This window comes from Vicia villosa, unplaced genomic scaffold, assembly GCF_029867415.1.
Source record: "Vicia villosa cultivar HV-30 ecotype Madison, WI unplaced genomic scaffold, Vvil1.0 ctg.000685F_1_1, whole genome shotgun sequence".
NCBI lineage: Eukaryota > Viridiplantae > Streptophyta > Magnoliopsida > Fabales > Fabaceae > Vicia > Vicia villosa.
Genome location: NW_026705307.1, coordinates 648,201 through 662,757, shown reverse-complemented (window position 1 = coordinate 662,757; position 14,557 = coordinate 648,201). Strand labels below are relative to the sequence as shown.

Genomic DNA, 14,557 nt, shown 5'->3' with positions numbered 1-14,557 from the left:
CATGGGAAGGGTAGGCTCCCGAGCCGTTATGTCGAACCTATGAACTTAGGGCCTATGTGATTATATGTTGAATATATGCTTATTATTATTATTATAATATTGTGTTTTTTGTATAAGTATTTGCATGCATCATACATCATATGCATATTTTTATCATGTCTTATCCACAGGTGAAAAAAAAGAGGAAAAAAAGAAGAATAAAAAATAATAATAATTCTTTTTGGTGAAAATTCAGGAAAAATGAATGCTAAGAAGCCTATTGTCCACCTCACCGTCTCAGTGCCTGACATCAGGAAATTGAGAAATATAAGGGATAAGATGTCATCAACTGCTTTGAACAGGTTTGAAGGCCGTTATGGAGATATTTTGGACTTGCTCAAGGTTAAGGTTCAAGAAGAAGCAATCACCGCTTTGATCCAGTTTTATGATCCGCCGCTCAGATGTTTCACTTTTCAGGATTTTTAGTTGGCTCCTACTTTGGAGGAGATGGATGTTATGCTTGGGTTTTCAAGAATTAAAAAAATATTTTATACAGGTGCTGGAAAAAGGGCTGAAATGTCTGATTTAGCCAAAGCTTTGGAAGTGCCCGTTGCGGATTTAGAAGCTAATCACAAGACCGATGGAGGAATACAAGGAATTAAAAGAACTTATTTGGAAGCTCAAGCTATGTCTTATGCTCAAAAGAAACAATGGGACATTTGTGGACATTTTTTGGCTCTCTTAATTTTTGGTATTGTTCTACTGCCTAATAAGGCAGAATATGTTGATGATGCTGCTATTCATGTCTTCACCTCCTTCAGAAATTCAAATGAGGATCCAACTCCTACTATTCTTGCTAATATTTACTATACTATCCATGATCGGTATGAAAAGAAAAGGGGAGCGATATCCTGTTGTCTTCATTTACTATACTCTTGGTTGACTTCTCACCTTTACAAGGCTATCTATTTAATCAAAGATTTGACTAGGCATGAATGGTCTCAAAAGCTAAGAGCTCTCAATGCGGATTCTATCTTCTGGTTTGCAAGGAAATTAAATTCTGAAAGAATTATTTATAAATGTGGAGAATTTAATAATGTGCCTTTAATGGGAACTCTGGGTTGTATTAATTATAATCCCGTGCTTGCATTGCGCCAATTGGGTCACTCTATGGATTGTGAGCCTTCCGATCAACAAGTGGAAGGACTAATTTTGCATGATAATGGGAAAGGAGAACCAAGGACATTAAAGAAAATAATTCAAGCTTGGAAGCATGTTCAAACAAAGAATTATGGACCGAAGAATATTGTTGCTAAGGAACCTTACACTAGATGGGTTCAAGAGAGAGTTGGAAAGATTTTACTACCTTTTGTTGTGGATCCCACGTACAAGCCCGATTCTCCTAATCCTATTTCTCTATCCATCGAAGAGATAGAAGGAATCAAGGCTTCCCTAGAGGCATCCCGTAAGGAAAAGGAAAAATTAGAGCTTGACTTACATCGACTTTCCAACGAAAAAAGCCAACTACGCTTCGATCTTAAGGAAAAGAACCAGGAGCTTCAAGCTGCTAAGGAAGAGAATGATAGACAAAGGAATAAAAGAAAGCGAGCAACCGAAGGAGTTCTAAGTGCTAATTTTAATCTAGAAGCACATAATGAGAGGTTGGCACAAGCGGATATAGAAATTGCAAGGTGGAGAAGGAGCTATGAAAAGGCTTCCCATGACAAAGCGGAATCTGAGAAAAATCTAGAAGCTGTGGTCTTTGAATTAACTGATAGGACTAAAGATCAAGAGGAGGAAATAAGGAACCTCAAATATGATCTTCAAGAAGCTCGCAATTTTGGACAACAAGAGCGCGCAAGGAGATTAACCACGGAAGAAGCACTTTTACAGCGCACCGATGAGTACAATAGAGCATTCCAAGCCATGGTATCACTTAGGGAAATATTCATAAGACAAAGAGAGGTACACGAGGCTACCCTAAACGAAAGAGACCATTGGAAAAGACAATACACAATTGTTTCTACGGCAAATGAGCATGTGAGCATGGTTCCCAAGATGCTTGAAGAATATGAGAAGTGTCGTGAGAATTATGACAAGCTAGTCTACTTGTGCAATGATTTAATTCTAGACATTCCGAAGGGTTTAGAAAAAGCGGAGTCTTCTCCCATCATCCTTCCCAAAGAAGTGAAGGAGTTCTTGGAGCTTTGTAGGAGCATGGTGGACAAATTCAAGGAGGACATTCATAGGCGTTCTTAGATATTTATTAGTTTTTACTTTCAATTTAAAAGTCTTATTTCTATTGATGTTTATTTCTTTCCGCAAAGTTGAACAATTTTAATTTGTACTTTCTTTAAAGTAATTTTAAATTAATAAAGTGCGTTTATTTCTGTATTATTCTATTTCTTTGCAATTTTTCACCAAAAAGGATTATTCAAAAAAAAGGGTTCCTACTAAAAAAAAAAAGAAATAATATATATATATATATATATATATATATATAGACATATATGTTAACATATAAATATATATAAATATATATAAATATATTATAATAACAATGTGGATAAGACATGAGCATAGCATTTGCATATCATTCATAGCACGCGTAGCATTGCATTTCTTTTCAAAAACATTAAAAGGAAAACTGTCTTCATCTCCAGTCATGTAACACCCCATATTTTCTAATTTTAATTTAATTGGAAATTAAATTATTTATTAGAATTATTTTGGTATTTGGTTGAATTATTGTGGGATTATGGATTTAAGGGCCATTGGGCCGGATGGTGAGGTTAGTAGTATGAGGGTGCTAAGTGAGTAAGCCCATTACTAACCATTTTATGTTTTCATAAAATAAGGGAAATATGGAAAAAAGAGTCAGTACGTGAAAAATGAAAAGTTGGAGAGAAAAGGAAGAACACGTGAAAGAACAAGAGAAGAGAAGAGGAGCAAGGAGGAGGAAAACCCCAAAGCTCAAGGAGAATCAAGAAACTAATTCCAGGTAAGGGGTGATTACTCTAATTATATGGTATTATAATTTTGATGATGATAGGATTGAAATAAGGGATTAGAATCTCTATTTGGGATGTTAGGTTTTGTGAAATTCCAACACTGACATGTATGATTTGATGAATTGACTGCAATTGATGATGTAGTGATGTTACATGGTGTTGTGGTATGTTGTTTGTGCATTAGAATCATGTATTTGGAGTATTTTGATGTTATTGATGATCAATTTCGAAATGGTATGAGTTGGTATGTGTTTGGGATGCATAAAAGTCTTAAAAATCACTTTTTTCAGCTACTGGGTTCGTAGGAACCGGTTCCCATGTGGGAGGAACCGGGTTCCAGTGTTTGTAAACGTTAAAAATGGCATTTTTGGGTCCAGGAACCGGTTCCCATGTGGGACGAACCGGGTTCCAGTACAAAATTCCAGCAGCACGTTTTGAGAACTGTTCTAACTTTAAAAGCCTCTAATTTTAAAACCGTAAGTCCGTTTTAGACGCCGTTTTGGACGTTGTTTCTTAAATTAAATACTCTATGATATAAATTAAAGAAAACAACAATAACTTGATTTTATTTTGATAATCTTGATTTATTTCGTTTATGACGTGTTTTGTACATTGTGTGCATGATTTGGTTAATGTGACAATGTGGTGATGTTGTAATGATATAAATGTGATTGATGTTATATGTGGTGTGAATTGTATATGATGAATAGGTGATATGGACGTAAGGTCCGAGTTTTGTATCGTGTTTATATTATTTATTGGGTGATGTTTTACATGTATGCGTGTGATATAATTGTATGAATGCTAAAACTATGCATGCTTATCGGTGATGAATTGGTGATGATAATGAGACGATGTGATACATCGTATTGGTGATGTTGTAAGCATGTTATATGTTGCATTCATTCGCATACATTTTTGGTGATGGATCCCGGTGATGAAATGGATCAAAATGGTGGGCATAATTCCCATTGTGTGGAATTTGTGCTGGTTAAACTGTATCTCGGTGATGAAAAAGATCAGTTGGATGGGTGTATCCCATGTATGGTACCACATGCATAAGAGTCTGCATGGTCTTTGTATAAATTGTGACATGTCAGGATGAAATCCGGTGTTATGATTGTGTTGTGTTATTGTTGCATACTATTGACTTGTGCTTGTGATTGGTATGAATTGATTAATCTGAATATGCTAAGTAGGGTGGATAATTGCTTATGAATTCTATATCGGACGATTTATAATGCTATTTAATTATGATGTAGTCTCACCCTTACTTTAATGATTTCAGATTGAAGTAGCGGCCTAAGCGATCGGTGAGGATGACTCGTAGAGTTTATCCAGTTATGTTGGGTCGTGTCGGTCATGCTCTGATCTTGTAACACTGGGGGACGATAGTCTTAGAGTTTACTAGTGATACACTATTTTGCCATTATTGTATAATGTACCATTGATTTTATCGGAAATGTTTTATAACATTGTTGAATGAGTTTCCGCTGTGCTGAACATGTATTTTGATATTTTGGATTATTCTTAATAAAGCATGACAAACGACTTGGAGTTTTGTTTATTTTATTAATTGTAACATCCTTGTTGTATAATTACTCTGATTTTTATTATATTTCCGCTGGGGTTTAGAAGGGTGTTACAATAGTGGTATCAGAGCAGGTCGGTCCGTCCGGCCAATTGTCTAGTCAGTTGAGTTGCGCGACAGTTGTATACTGTCGGCGTTTTATCCCTTGGTACACGGCATGTGAGTGAATCACTGTCGGTACTTGCTTGTTTTGTTGTAGGTGTTGGATTGAAACAGGTGGGGGAGAAGCTTCACTTCTCGGTTGTGTTTCAGTTGTAAGAAGATTGATTCGGTAGGCTGTTGTTGGCAACCGTGCAAGCGTTGTTGGAGTTGTTGTTTTCCGAATCGAAGGTGACTTGAAATTAGGACTTGATTGGTAGTTAAGTTGGAACATCTGGAAGGAAAATGATTAGAGGTAATTGATGATTATTTGTAAGAGAGGGAAATTAAGAAGTTGCAATGTATCAGCTTTGCTGATGGGCTGCGAAGTTGTCAGTTGAGTAGTCGTGCGTCTCGGAAGAGGTTTAGCTGCAAGTTTGCAGAGAGGATTGCTGTCGTATGTTTTAGAAATCGTACCTCGGCAACGGGATGTGTTGCTTAAGTTATAAGAATGTTTGGAAGTGAAGAGATATGATAAGGGGCTGTTTGGAATGTGACCGAGTTGAAGAGAATGAGTTTTGGAGTGAAATTTTCGTAAGCAAAACGCAGGAAAATTGCTGAATAGCTGCAGAACTTCGAAAATTCATAACAGGAGTTCTGGACATCCGATTTGAGTTCCGTTTGAAGCGTCGGAAAGCTAAAGAGATGAAATTTATTATAAAAATGGTTGCAGCAGCTGTAAATATTTAATTGTGACAGGATGATGTTGGAAAGAGGTGAAGTTGCGGTTACGCGTGCTCTTAGAACTAGACTTGTTTGTTGGTACGACACGGGATGTCAGTGTCAGAGTTGAATGGAGTGAAGAAATAATTAAAAGGTTTGTTGAGAAGAAATTTTAGGAATTAATTGTACCATTTGAGGAGTTTTTGAAATATCATTTAAGGTGTCGCTGCATGGCGTCAGTGTTGCAATTTTGGACAACGATTGGAAAATTCATATCTTGAGATTCAAGTGTCTAATTTAAGTGTCGTTTGGGGCATTGCGAAGCTGACTTAATAACCATGATATATGTTGTTATTTGATGTTTAAAACTTGTTTGAAATGTGTTCCAATTATAAAAACAGAGGCGTGGGAATTTTGGGTTGTTGGGAACCGGTTCCCAGATAGAGACAACCCGGTTCCCCATAGTAAAAATCAGAGACGAGTTATGGGAAGCAGCCAGGAACCGGTTCTTGTGTGGGAGGAACCGGGTTCTACTGTGTGTTTTTGGAAAATTGTTTTTACTTTAAAAACCCATAACTTTTTATCCTATGAGGAGATATTCTGAAGTCGGTTAGGGAAGCGCAAAACTTATTGAATAGGAAGGCCTACTACCGCGATTGTTTGAAACAAAATTGAGTAGAATATGTTGTTGAGGAATAAGTTGATGATATGTTTGGTAATAAAGATGATTTGAGTACCGGTGGATTTTAATGAGGAGTGAATTAGTAGAAAGGGTGAAATAAGTTTTAGTACGGTTGAAGTCGTATTTATGATGCCAAAGCAACAACATGTATAAAAGAAGAATTGTAGAGGATTTCTTACACCTATTGGAGTGAGGAAGAATTTATTGAGATTCCGAGTGGAATGATACTTGGGTGCAAAAGATGTCATGGGATTTAGAGTGAAACCACGAGTTATGAATGTTATCGCGGTCTTTTGCTAGATGAGGATTTTGATTCAGAACGAGATAAATAGAAAGGTACGAGTATATTAGTGATTATGAAGTTGGAAGTACTTAACAAGCGTGTGACGCTAAGTGACTATGAAGTGGTTTGTGTAAAATGTTTGGATGTTGGTATCTCACTGACAAGATCCAATGAGAGGGAAGTGTGCGAGTTGTAAAGACTTAGAGTGAACTATTGGACTATGACAATGTTAATGAGTTTGAGTACAAACTTGGAAAAGGACACTATTATGTAGTAACGACGGTTTATGCTTAAATATGGTTGTCGGCTATCTATTGACAAATTGAGGACTTGATCACCCTTAATCTCTTGTTGATAGTAGACGGAATCATATAGATAGGATGAGCTTGTTTGTTACCTTAATGGTTTAGGATATGATGGATACTAAGCCGTGAGAATAATCACTCACCATGTTGTATGAATTTATGAAGAAGTGAATAGGAAAGAGTGAAATATATTGGACGGTGACTTAAGACGGGTAATCAGAATCGCGCAACGAAAGTGTGATGTGGATTAGTGTGCGAGTACTACTCGTGGGCAGTGAGGAATTAATAAGCCGGGAGCCTACGTAGAGAACATGATTTGATCTATATGCTAGATTTAGAATCTAGTGGATGCGAGGATGTCGTGCTAGAGAATTAGAACTCTTGTGAATAATTGCCGAGATGATGAGTATGTTATTATGGATGTACTTAGTCAACGAGTATGTATTAAGCGAAACTAAGGTGATGAGTTGATACTATATGATGCTATAATAATTTTGTACTGTTGTAAGGTATTATTGTAGATTTTCAAATATAATGAGGAATTATACTCTATGAAGAACGAAGTTGATTCAATCCTTAGAGAAGAGCGAGACTCGGTTTGAGCTATTTTGTAAGCAATGGTATATTAAGGATGATGAGTGTAATTATAATTACTTGTGTGTACTCATTCTGATGGTTGAAATTTTTAAATAGAGGAAGTAAATCAAGACTTTGTTTTGAGTGCGAGTAAGTGTTGCTAAATGGTAGATGAGTACCATGTATGATAAAGAAGGATTCTGGAACGAATGAGTAAAGAGAGTCGAAATTGGATAAAACTGAGAAATCTAATTGGTAATGATGATTGTAATGAGTAATCAAAATAGTGCAGCAAAAGCAGAATATAACGTGTTGGATAATTGCTGGTATGACTTGAGAGGAGTCAGATGGTTGAAATTCAATGGTATAGGAATGTTATTATCGAGCTCTTGAAGGAAGCAGTTGGTGAAAAGTGTGAGCGTTATTTCATCGCTCAGATGGAAAAGTGTGTCTAAGGTTGGTACGTTCGGTAGATGAAATGCTTTACTGCAGTGCTGATCGGGTGTGGTCATACCATGGTTGTGTAATTATATTACTCAGTTATTGGGCTTATTGTATGGATCACACCCTGACGTTTCATTGTTGTTAACCTTTTGGAGATATAGCGAGTGGTATACCTTGGAATGGTCAAATGCGACGTAAGAGCTGAGATTGAATGCATGAGACATGCTTATGTTGGTTATGTCAGATGAGTTTTGAGGTTCGACTAAGAAAGTGTTAACTGAGAACAGGAGACTTAGATGAAGGACTCCTATTTGGAACTTTTCACTTGAAGTATGTTTTCGAGGACGAAAACTCTTTTAGTGGGGGAGAGTTGTAACACCCCATATTTTCTAATTTTAATTTAATTGGAAATTAAATTATTTATTAGAATTATTTTGGTATTTGGTTGAATTATTGTGGGATTATGGATTTAAGGGCCATTGGGCCGGATGGTGAGGTTAGTAGTATGAGGGTGCTAAGTGAGTAAGCCCATTACTAACCATTTTATGTTTTCATAAAATAAGGGAAATATGGAAAAAAGAGTCAGTACGTGAAAAATGAAAAGTTGGAGAGAAAAGGAAGAACACGTGAAAGAACAAGAGAAGAGAAGAGGAGCAAGGAGGAGGAAAACCCCAAAGCTCAAGGAGAATCAAGAAACTAATTCCAGGTAAGGGGTGATTACTCTAATTATATGGTATTATAATTTTGATGATGATAGGATTGAAATAAGGGATTAGAATCTCTATTTGGGATGTTAGGTTTTGTGAAATTCCAACACTGACATGTATGATTTGATGAATTGACTGCAATTGATGATGTAGTGATGTTACATGGTGTTGTGGTATGTTGTTTGTGCATTAGAATCATGTATTTGGAGTATTTTGATGTTATTGATGATCAATTTCGAAATGGTATGAGTTGGTATGTGTTTGGGATGCATAAAAGTCTTAAAAATCACTTTTTTCAGCTACTGGGTTCGTAGGAACCGGTTCCCATGTGGGAGGAACCGGGTTCCAGTGTTTGTAAACGTTAAAAATGGCATTTTTGGGTCCAGGAACCGGTTCCCATGTGGGACGAACCGGGTTCCAGTACAAAATTCCAGCAGCACGTTTTGAGAACTGTTCTAACTTTAAAAGCCTCTAATTTTCAAACCGTAAGTCCGTTTTAGACGCCGTTTTGGACGTTGTTTCTTAAATTAAATACTCTATGATATAAAGTAAAGAAAACAACAATAACTTGATTTTATTTTGATAATCTTGATTTATTTCGTTTATGACGTGTTTTGTACATTGTGTGCATGATTTGGTTAATGTGACAATGTGGTGATGTTGTAATGATATACATGTGATTGATGTTATATGTGGTGTGAATTGTATATGATGAATAGGTGATATGGACGTAAGGTCCGAGTTTTGTATCGTGTTTATATTATTTATTGGGTGATGTTTTACATGTATGCGTGTGATATAATTGTATGAATGCTAAAACTATGCATGCTTATCGGTGATGAATTGGTGATGATAATGAGACGATGTGATACATCGTATTGGTGATGTTGTAAGCATGTTATATGTTGCATTCATTCGCATACATTTTTGGTGATGGATCCCGGTGATGAAATGGATCAAAATGGTGGGCATAATTCCCATTGTGTGGAATTTGTGCTGGTTAAACTGTATCTCGGTGATGAAAAAGATCAGTTGGATGGGTGTATCCCATGTATGGTACCACATGCATAAGAGTCTTCATGGTCTTTGTATAAATTGTGACATGTCAGGATGAAATCCGGTGTTATGATTGTGTTGTGTTATTGTTGCATACTATTGACTTGTGCTTGTGATTGGTATGAATTGATTAATCTGAATATGCTAAGTAGGGTGGATAATTGCTTATGAATTCTATATCGGACGATTTATAATGCTATTTAATTATGATGTAGTCTCACCCTTACTTTAATGATTTCAGATTGAAGTAGCGGCCTAAGCGATCGGTGAGGATGACTCGTAGAGTTTATCCAGTTATGTTGGGTCGTGTCGGTCATGCTCTGATCTTGTAACACTGGGGGACGATAGTCTTAGAGTTTACTAGTGATACACTATTTTGCCATTATTGTATAATGTACCGTTGATTTTATCGGAAATGTTTTATAACATTGTTGAATGAGTTTCCGCTGTGCTGAACATGTATTTTGATATTTTGGATTATTCTTAATAAAGCATGACAAACGACTTGGAGTTTTGTTTATTTTATTAATTGTAACATCCTTGTTGTATAATTACTCTGATTTTTATTATATTTCCGCTGGGGTTTAGAAGGGTGTTACAAGTCACGCCATTGCAACCCGATCACTCATCCAGACCAGAGCTCAGAAGAAGAAAGCAATGGAACAACTAGAGCAGAACCAAGCCGCCCTTCGCGAAGAAATGACCCAACTGAAAGGCACCGTTGAAGACCTCAAGGGAGGAATGGCCCAAATGCTGAGTTTCATGAAGGACCTCAAAGATAAGCAAGACAAAGCTAAGGAAGTTCATGATCAGTATGAAGAGATACCTAAGGATGGCAACCCATTGTTAGGATATGTTCGAGGCCATGACCCTCACAAAACGAATGCTCACGCATCTAAAAGGGTCACTACGACCCATGAAGAGGGAGAGGCCTCTCAAGAAGGATTTATCCCTACTACTCAGAAAGAAGGGACGTCTCGCACAGTTCGCATTCCAATCAACAATCCGCTTAGGGATGAGGACTACTTGGATCTACAGTATGGGGACACTAATGACACAGATCAAGTCCCTCAACCAAAGCTGACCACTGCTGATTCTGGGGAGAATTCTAAGGAGAGTGGACAAATCAAGGCGCTGGAAGAAAGGATGAAAGCAATGGAAGGATATGATGTCTTCGATGTGGATACCTATGAAATGAGCTTGGTGCCGGATTTGACTATTCCTCATAAATTCAAGATACCCGACTTTGAAAAGTACAAGGGACTCTCTTGTCCGAGGAGTCACTTGCGCATGTATGTGCGAAAAATGGCTGCTTATGCTCATGATCAAAAGTTGATGATGCATTTTTTCCAAGATAGCTTGAGTGGAGCATCGGTTGACTGGTATATGCAATTAGAGAAGTCTCACATCCGAAGCTGGACCGACCTTGCTAATATGTTCCTAAAGCAATATAAATACAATTTGGACATGGCACCCGATCGGATGCAACTCCAAAATTTGTCACAAAAGAAAGAGGAATCGTTCAAGGAGTATGCACAGAGATGGAGGGAAATGGCCTCCCGAGTCCAACCTCCCCTGTTGGAAAAAGAACTCGTAAAAATGTTTATGGCTACATTACAAGGGCCATACTACGATAAAATGGTAGGGAGTGTGTCCTCAGGGTTTTCAGATTTAGTGGTTATTGGTGAAAGAATAGAAGACGGAATTAAGAGCGGGAAAATACAAGGAGCATCATCTAACTCCTATCAGGCGAAGAGGCCTACCCCCAACTTCGCAAAAAAGAAGGAAGGAGAGACTAATGCTGTAGGGCATCAGGAGAACAGACCTCCCATGTCATATCCACCACAACAAAACCGGTTTCAGGGGGGACAAAGGAGATTCGATCCGCTACCTACTTCCAAGAAAGAAATTCTGAAATATTTAATAAATGAATCCTTGGTGGAAGTTAGACCATTGCCACCTCCTCCTCCAGGCAAGCTCATGCCCAATTACAAACCGAATGAAAGGTGTGAATTTCACGCCAATTCTCCCGGACACACCCTGGAGAAATGTTGGGCCTTCAGCCACATCGTTCAGAATCTAATTGAGTCAGGGGCAATCGCCTTTGACAAACCCAATGTGAAAACAAATCCGATGCCACACCATGAAGGCACAGTCAATGCAATAGAAGTTGTCAATGAGCAAGAGTTGGTTCAACAACGGAACTCCCCCATAGATGCACTTAAGAGGTATCTTCTTATAAAGGGGTTTATCCTAGAACATAACGAAGCTTTCAAAGACACTTTGCAAAGGCTCATGGATCAAGGATTGATCCGATTAGAGGAACACCCTGAAGAGGAATATGTGGCAATGGTTGAAAGAAACGAACCTTTAATGATACCCGCACAAGGGGCAAGGAAACCATTAATCATCCCGTGTTTAAGGCCGCCACTGGTAATACCTGTACAAGAACACACCAGGATCATCCCAATCAGAGGACCATACCCTTTGGACAAGATGAAAGCAGTACCATGGGAGTACGAGACCAATACCAACACTGCAGTGTCAAGCATTATTGGACCTGGGGGCATGACCCGTAGTGGGCGCATATTCAAAACTACGCAGGCACCACAAATGTCTGGTGAAAACTCGACACAATCTGGAGAACAAGTAGTCATGAGACCAAGTGCCGAGTCTGAACCTAAGGATAAAGAAACTTCTAACAAGGATGCGGAGGAGTTTCTCGCTCTGATTAAGAAGAGTGATTATAGAGTGGTGGATCAATTGCAACAGACACCATCTAAGATATCGCTCCTATCACTATTAATACATTCTGAGAAACATCGAGATGCTCTGATGAAGATCTTAAACGCTGCCCATGTTACCAAAGACATTACAGTCAACCAGTTTGACGGAATGGTGGCAAATCTAACTGCTGGGGCATGCCTGGGCTTCAGTGACAATGAGCTACCCCTACAAGGAAGGTCACACAACAAAGCCTTGCATATCTCCATGCAATGTGGGAAGGCTCATCTGGCTAGAGTTTTGATTGACACAGGATCATCTTTAAATGTGATGCCAAAAGCGACACTTGACAAGATAGCCTTAGAAGGACTGGTAGTTAGACCAAGTCGTCTGGTGGTAAAAGCATTTGATGGATCACAGAGCCCAGTATTAGGAGAAGTGGATTTACCGGTTGCGATTGGTCCGCATCCCTTCTGCATTAATTTCCAAGTGATGGAAATTGAGCCAGCTTATACCTGCCTACTAGGACGCCCTTGGATCCACGCAGCCGGGGCAGTCACCTCCACCCTCCATCAGAAATTAAAGTTTGTGAACGGGAACTCCATAGTGACTATCAATGGAGAAGAGGATATATTTGTCAGCAATCTAAACTCATACAGATATATTGAGACTGGAGACGAAGCATTAGGTACCGCATTTCAAGCTCTAGAAATTGCAACCGCTATCACACTACCAGTGAAGAAGGTAAGAAGGGCGGTGACATCATGGAAGGATCTACAAGACACAGATGCTAAAGGATGGGGCAAGCTGCCAGAGGTGTCAGAGAAAAAGGATCGCTCAGGGTTAGGATATCAACCCACCAAGTTCAAAAGCATCAAAAAGGAGGAACAACAATTTCCCCCAATAATGCAAACTTTTGTGAATGGTGGGTATGAAAATGTAGCTATGGTGTCCAACAAGGATTCTCGAGAAGGAACATCCAACTTCATCCGAGAAATCAGACCAGGAGAACAGCTACAGAATTGGACAAGCAGGGAGATACCGGAGATAGTTTTCATTTCAAAGTAATTTGCTTTTGTGTGTTTTATTTCCCTTTTCAAATAAAGAAAAACAATAACGCTCATGCCTCGCCCGAAGCATAGAGCTAGTTTGTAAGGGCCCCATTTACTTTCAAGTTCGAAGTTTATTAATAAAATTGTCTTTGCATTTTGGTATTGAAAACATTGTCTTTTCTCGCATTTATTCCTTTTTCCTTTCTGAAAATGACAAATAAATTTCTTGCACAAACAAAGCACGTTCACATCTGCATACTAAAAGAAAACAAAACATAAAACATGTGCAGATCACCTTTTGACACCACCGATAATAATACTGCTGAGACTCCATACAAACTCGAGGCTCTCGCTAATCAGGCTGAAGAAGGGGATGAGGAAGACGATGAACTTCCGGAAGAGTTGTCAAGGTTAATGGATAAGGAATCCAAGAGCATGCTCCCTCCACAAGAGGCCATCGAAATCATAAACTTGGGAACGGATGAAGAACCCAAGAACATTAAGATTGGGGCAACGCTAGGTAAGGACGTAAAAGCAACGCTAATCAAGCTCCTCCACGAGTATGCAGAGATTTTTGCTTGGTCATACCGTGACATGCCGGGGTTGGATACAGACATCGTGGTACACAGGTTACCTCTCAAAGAAGGATGTGCGCCGGTCAGGCAAAAGCGCAGAAGGGTTCGACCAGATATGGATAGTAAGATTAGGGAAGAGGTGCTCGAACAGTTCGATGCCGGGTTTCTTGCTGTAGTTGATTACCCACCATGGATTGCAAACATAGTGCCAGTTCCTAAGAAAGACGGGAAAGTGCGCATGTGTGTAGATTACAGGGATCTAAATAAAGCAAGTCCAAAAGATGATTTCCCACTACCACATATAGATATCTTGGTGGATAATACAGCACAAGCTTCAGTGTTCTCTTTTATGGATGGTTTCTCCGGGTATAATCAGATCAAGATGGCTCCCGAGGATATGGAAAAGACTACCTTCATGACATCTTGGGGCACTTTTTGCTACAAAGTAATGCCATTCGGGTTGAGAAATGCAGGGGCAACATATCAAAGGGCCATGGTCACATTATTCCATGATATGATCCATAAAGAGGTCGAAGTATATGTAGATGATATGATCGCCAAATCCGGCACAGAAGAAGAGCATATTATAAATCTACATAAGCTGTTTGAACGCCTGAAGAAGTACAAGTTGAGGTTGAACCCGAATAAGTGCACATTTGGTGTAAGATCGGGAAAGCTGTTGGGATTCATTGTAAGCCAACGAGGTATAGAGGTTGATCCTGATAAAGTAAAAGCCATACAAGCGATGCCCGTTCCAAAAACAGAAAAAGA

The 14,557-nt window shown here is 38.7% G+C and overlaps 1 long non-coding RNA gene across 1 annotated transcript; it reads left to right on the top strand.

Moving 5' to 3' along the window:
• Positions 1-2,650: 2,650 nt before the first annotated feature.
• Positions 2,651-9,960, top strand: LOC131630484 (uncharacterized). The gene is made up of 3 exons (XR_009292355.1): positions 2,651-2,980; positions 4,279-8,378; positions 9,677-9,960. It is a non-coding gene; the product is annotated as an uncharacterized LOC131630484 (long non-coding RNA).
• Positions 9,961-14,557: the final 4,597 nt, after the last annotated feature.